This window comes from Raphanus sativus, chromosome 4, assembly GCF_000801105.2.
Source record: "Raphanus sativus cultivar WK10039 chromosome 4, ASM80110v3, whole genome shotgun sequence".
Lineage (NCBI taxonomy): Eukaryota > Viridiplantae > Streptophyta > Magnoliopsida > Brassicales > Brassicaceae > Raphanus > Raphanus sativus.
In genome coordinates this window covers 35,569,854-35,576,827 of record NC_079514.1, presented here as the reverse complement: position 1 = coordinate 35,576,827, position 6,974 = coordinate 35,569,854, and the positions used below count along the sequence as shown (strand labels likewise).

The 6,974-nt window shown below is 29.4% G+C and overlaps 1 long non-coding RNA gene across 1 annotated transcript; it reads right to left on the bottom strand.

The window, feature by feature from the left end:
• Window positions 1-5,277: 5,277 nt before the first annotated feature.
• On the bottom strand, window positions 5,278-6,443 carry LOC108852243 (uncharacterized). The gene is made up of 2 exons (XR_001949463.2): window positions 5,884-6,443; window positions 5,278-5,668 (listed from the first exon to the last, which is right to left on the bottom strand). It is a non-coding gene; the product is annotated as an uncharacterized LOC108852243 (long non-coding RNA).
• Window positions 6,444-6,974: the final 531 nt, after the last annotated feature.

Sequence of the window (6,974 nt, the reverse complement as noted above, 5' to 3'; positions counted from 1 at the left end):
CCAAGCGAACTGTGCACACAAGCACCAAAATAAAATCGAGATATTCATGCTCGTTTATAAACAATACAGATGTAATCATTTATGAAAGGGTTAATTTGTAGAATGTCTATATTGGGAAAAATATTATAAGCTCAAATTTACTTTTATGAAAACAAGGAATACTAGAAATGATAAATACCGACATGAATAGCAATTGTAAAATGAGGATGTTGGTGGGTTGGAGAGATGAAGAATGACACGTGGGTAGAGTGGTAGGGTAGGGAGGGTAATAGAGTGCGAATAATGAAGAATGATGAGATATTGAGAGGCTTTGCTTTGTTTCATTTCAAATTCTTTTTTTTGACTAAAGTTTCATTTCAAATTCAATCCTTTGATTTCTCTCGTTCTCCCATCATATTTATATAAATTACGTATTTATTTATATAATTTTATTAAATAATTATCTATCTCTTTAGAAAGGTTTCTCTTTAACATGGTATACACGTAAATTACATGGAATCAAAAACAAATATGTGGAAAAAAATATTTTAAAACGGTATATATTTTAACATTTGCATCCAAAAAAATTATTTTAAAACTTTAAAACATGAATTTTAAAAGATATAAAAATATTTCGATATGGCAATTTAGATCACTTCAAATTTGAATAATAGAATAGTCGTTTCCTGTTTGTTGCAGAAAAAAATATAGAAACAAAAATGTTTTAGAAACGTTTATATATAATTAACCAATATTTTAATTTGATTTTTTTGGTTTATCTAAGAGAAAAAAAATAATATAAAAGTTGTACATGGAAATGGCTCATTGCAACATTATTCACGTTTTTCTGTTTCTCAATTCTCTTCTTACATCTGTTGTGATTGGTATTTTCAACAACAATTCTGGTATTATTACTCTCTCTTACTTCTTTATGTAGTTGCTGCCATGTCAGTAATTGTCCCACTGTCTCACAGTAGTGAGAAATGACTAAATGAGGAGTCATCATGTGAAGATTCTCCAATTGATGCTTGCTATGTTTTTTTAACTCAACAAAACAGTTACTTCACCATTTCTTTTTTTTTCCTTCTAAAATTCGTTAAAACGGAAAAATAGAGAACTACAAATCAAATACATAGTTTCACCTATCATCTACCACCACCAAAATACAAACCCAAAGCTGCTTAAACAACGGACTCTGCCCACCAATAATGATGCCCTTAGTTCGAATAACCGGTAAAACAAAACTAATATTAAAAATTCAGCCCAAACTTTTTGGTAATTAGAAATAATATTTCATCCATTATAATCAAGAATCGAAATATTGGAATGCCAAGCATGCTATATTTGTCAAGAACCCACTCTACCAAGTTAATTTTTATTTTTTTTGACGAATACCAAGTTAAATTTTGATCAATGGCAGTAACATTCGAAATATCGTTTCTAATTGACTCTATTTAACTTGGATGGAAAAGAAGAATACTATTTGACTCTAGTGTAATGTAAAAGAAAATTTCAAAAAATATTTAGAGTATCTTTTGTCTATATTATTTATTGTAAAGAATAAACCAATTTTTCAGAAAAATAAATTCTAATAAAATCATTAAAAACTTTGTAAAAGACTTTTTATGGTTAGTTCTATTTTAGTTTAAAATTATAAATTAATTAAATAACTAAATCATATAAAGAATATAAATATTATACTTTTGAAAACTCTGGAGAACTTTTAACTAATATTGTTGTTCTAGTTAAAATATAGATACATGTTTTAATTTTAAATATCTTTCTATACTAGGATAAATAATAAATTTTAATCTATGGTAAAATATTGAAGTGTGATGGTCTAACAAGTAACAGACGTAGATAAAGTATATACTCCTTCTGTTTTAATATAGATGAAGTTTTAAAAAAAAAATTGTTTCATAATAAATGATGTTTGTTCATATATAGATAACTTTAATTTTATCAAAAACTATGTAGTCAATTAAACATTTATTATATCTATTTAAAATTAAATAAATTAGTTTTATATTATATTTTATCTATATTTTTGTTAAAAATGTAGTTTTCTTAATAAATGTGTATTAGGATAAAACATCATCTAGTACGAAACGGAAAGAATATTAAACTGTCTTGTTCACATTGAATACTGGGTTTGGATATTTGGATTTTTTTAAAGATGGATATTTGGATATTCCATCCTTTTTGAATAGATTTTAGTTTCTGATATCTCATGTATAAATATATTAATTAGGATACTTATAAAACTTTGGTTGGTTTTGATCTAGTTCTTTGAAATTTCTGTCTGTTCACGTGATATAATAAGAGTTAGAGTTGAGTCCGTACGGACGTGTAAATATATATTCGTTTTAAAATAAAAATATAAATATAAAATAAGTTATAAAGATATATGTTCTATATCAATTTTTCTATAAAATATTATTTCGAAATTATATATTTGGTGAATTTTTCTTTTTGATGAAATGTTTGTAATTGTATATTAACAATTCTTTTTTTGTTTGTTTATTTTAAAATGTAACAGCATATTAAAAAGTTTAATTTTAAAATTAGTTTTATATCAATTAATACTTATTTTATTAGATATTTTGTTTGGAAATTTTTATTCTAGAAATTTTTATATGTGACTAAATTAAATTAGGTAATACTATGTTTTGAAAATATTGTTTTATTTAATGTATAGTATATCTGTTTTGATTTCTAATTATATTTATGCTAATTAGAATTTAAAATAATTTTTTTAAATAAGTTTTTAAAACATTCTAAAAATTAGAATTTTTTATAAAAATATGCATTTGTATATCAAATAAAAAATATTTTCTAAGATATTACTATAAAGTTATGTAAAATTTGTTAAATTTTCTAAGAAACTGTCAAAAAGAAATCACAAATAAAAAATTCATAACTTCTGTTTTGAAGGTTGTTTACTTCAGTTTCAAGGAGTAGTGTCATTTGAAGTTCTTCTGAAAGCAAGAAAACAACTTGAAGAGGTATAAGCCCAAAAAGAAAAAGAAAAACTTGACGAGTTGGGTTTCCCTTAATTTGCTTTTTTTTTTCTCATTCAGCTAGTCATACAAATGTAGGAACTGTAGATTAGCTCATGCTTTGATATATTTGCACTTAATGCGTCTTAGGGTATTTTTGAGTAATTGGAGGCATTTATCATGAGCAGACTAGGTATGGGCATTCGGGATCCCAATCGGGTTTCGGTTTTATCCAATCGGGTTTTGGTTATTCGGGTTTATCAAAATCAGCCCCATTCGGATTATTTAAAAATTCGGTTTGGGACCGGTTCAGGTTCTTTCGGGTTCGGGTCGGGGTTAGTAAATCTTCTAAGAACCGGTACAACCCAATGTACTTTCGGGTTTGGGTCCCAATCGGGTCTTCGGTTTAAAAGTATCTAATTTTTACCTACTTTGTAACCAAAACATAAGAAAATTCGGTTCTTCGGGGTTTGAAATACCTAATTTGTAATTTTTTGTAACCAAAACATAAGTAAAATCGATTTAAAAATAAAAAATGAATATCAACCGTGATCATTCAAAATCAAACAAAAAGGAAACATATTTATTGATAAAAAGAAAACCAAATAAACGAAACCATAAAACGAAAACTACGTTCTTAGGAAATGAGAAATATTGTTTAGTGAAAACAAAATCTAAATCTAAATATTTCAAGATTCAATAGCCACATTTAACCATCAATCTTCATGTAATAGTACCACCAACCTTCATGTAATAGATAAGTATTTTAAATATTCAATATATATTAATGTATTTTGAATACATATTAGGAATTGAGATCATATTTGGTACAAGATCTTTTTGGGGTTTTGAATGTTTCGGGTTCTATCGGATATCCATTTAGATTCAGGTTCGGTTCGGATAATACCCATAACCCGTAATACCATAAAACAAGATCCATTCGGTTTTTATGTCGGGTTCGGATCGGTTCAGATTCATTTTTATCGGATCGGATTCGGTTCGGATTTTTGGGTTCGGTTTATTTGCCCAACCCTAGAGCAGACCTACTTAGTGTTATATTTTTGCTTGCATAAATGCGATAATGTCTTTCTATTTATCAAAGACTCATGAGCAGAACCTTCAGTAGGGAGACTGAGCGGGAGATACAAGGACACCTTTGTATCACTTTTTTGGGTAGGGTTTTTGATTTGCTTACTTATAAGTTATAACCAACTCTCTTGCTCTGTTCTCGCTTAACTGTGAGTCTGTGACTTCCTGCTTTTTCCTGTTTGGTAAATGGTTTCCCTCAGTTGGATCTTTTCGTTGTACAGAGTTGAATTTGAGGATGTCCATAATGGTCATGTAGAGCATCCTCCTGAATTTTTCTATGCTGGTTCTCACTGAAAGGTATAACAAACTCATATCTCAGTCAGCAAGCTTTCTCTTTGGAGACATCCACTGATGAAATTTTGGTCTGATGAGACGCGCCTTTAAATACCATATCCAGATTAGCATTTAGGCATTTAATGATGAAGTATTGGTAACCTGACTCACCTCAATAGCGAGGTCACATGTTTTCCTCACATTAAATTGGTATCTTATACTGTAATACTTAACGTGATAATCCTTAACGTAAAGCAGACTTAGTGGACTCCTCATTCAGGTCCACGTTTACATAGATTCTCGTGACAAAGTGACTGCGTATGCAAGGTACCAAGCATGTTTTATGATCTAATTTCAAGTTTTCAATAGTATTTATGTGTGGAATGACAAACTTTTAAGTGCTGTTTTGATGCATCTAATTCGTTGTATTTCATTCATGCCTTACAATTTTCTCGAAAATGATTGATTTCTATAACACACTAATATATTCTCTTCTGTTCTTGCAGCTGATCTGCCCGTCAAAAACAGAAGTGATGTTGTTTGGGGACTTCAAGCAGAGAGGAACACTACAAGAAATATCGGCATTGGTAGCACACGAAAAACGCTACTATAGAGCTTTCGTAGCATTTTTATAAACGCTCTGACAGCCGCAGCTATGGTAGACCCCCCCATATCATAGCGTATTTTCATGAGCTATGATAAATAGATATATCGTAGCGTTAATAATAAACTATACAATAGTCTTTTATAACATCTGATCCATGCTATTATTTAAGTTTTCATAGTCTTTCCTTAGTGTTGTGTAATATTTTATGATAACATGAATATAATGCTATAATTTAAATTAATATATTTAAAATTAAGTAATTAAAATTAATTAATTAAATTGATTAATTAATTTAATTAATTAAAATAAATATTTAAAATCGAAAATTAATTGTTAACTAAAAATAAATTTTATTTATTAATTAACATTAAATTACAAATATAAAACTAAACCAGGATAAGAAAATCTAATAAACCAGAATACATTAAACCAAAAACTAATCTAAACAGATTAACCAAAACCTAACTAAACCAAAACCTAATCCTAGTCTACGCTGTCGTCAACTTCCTACTCCATTCTCCTCCTTGCGTCTGTCTACTCTCCTTCTCCGTCTTTCTCTTCTTCTTATTCTTCTTGCTCGGCTTCCAATGAGTTATGAAAAGCCACCTGTAACTTCACCATTGTCTCTGAACCAACTCCATCAAGCTTATCATGTCGCCTCTTCCATCTCCTCTCTTCTATCTTGCTCGACTCCAGTTTCATCTAATGTCCCAGCCGCTAACTGTAGGTCAAAAAAACAAATTTTCTCAGTCCAATATCAAACTCAGATGAAAAATTGCAGTAAGCAGAGCTATACAAAGCTTGCATAACTCTCGAAGTCTCAGACTTTTTAATTTACAGAGATTCACACCGGTGTTACCAATCTGTGGGTTTGTCATTAGCACAGAAAAATAAGAAAATAAGAAAAAAAAAAAAAAATAAGACAACCGGTGTTACCGTCGTCCTCTTCCTCTGCTTTCTTCCAGTATCAATCTCTCCATAAAGCTACCACCAAAGAAAAATAAGAAACATAAGCCATTCATATGAGAACTCAGAATAATCCAACAAGATAAAGTCTGAAATTTTAAACAACAACTCAACCGCTTCGAACGTTTACAAGGTATGTAGGACACGAAATCGAGGCTTCAAACTCAACCGCTTCAAACTTGACACGGATCTGGTTCTCTGAGTGAGTAGAGTGAGTCTCGAGACTAGAGATCTGTGAGTAACACTTCGAATCAGTAGAAGAGCTCGGGATTGAGAGGAGATTTACAGAGAAACCTGTGGAGAGATGCAGAAAAGATTACAGTTTTTTTTACCTGAGATGAGATGGGAACCAATGAGATGTCGAAAGAAAAAAAAATAGAGGAGAGAAAAAAGGCAGAGAATAAAATTACATTTGGTCCGTTGGATTAAATCTAATCTAACGGTAAAAATTGTGATCTGCGTAGAGTTACATTATTGGTCAATGGCAATGTTTCTTTTTTCTCAGAAAAGCAATCCTTCTCTTAAAAGAACCGACCAATAGGAAAGAAGCACGAGGATAACCAAAATCATTCATTAATAGCCATTTGATTAGAGTCAATCTATGGCCAAGAATGCTCAATTTGTTAAAACTGTTATTTCTTTTGATAATTATTTTATTAATTGTAATTACATGTTTGACTAATTTTTTAAATAAAGTTTTTTATTAAATTATTTCTCGATTAATCTATTCATTTAAATTTATAAAACTAATGATATATAATTAACAAACTCATTAAATTTCACATTTATAAGCAATTTTAAGTTACATAAAACTAATAATATAATTTTGATTTGTGGTATAGTACTTAGGGTTTAGAGTTTAGGATATGGGGGTTAGGAAAAAAGGTTTGGAGTTTATACTCTAATAAAATACAAGCAAATCATAAAACATCATGCTTTTCCATTAAACATCCAAAACATAGAAGGTCGTACTCTAGTACGAGGTATGAGGTATGTGGTTTAGGGTTTAGAGTTAAAATTTATAATTAAGTTTATGATTTGAGTTTTAGAATATATTTGGA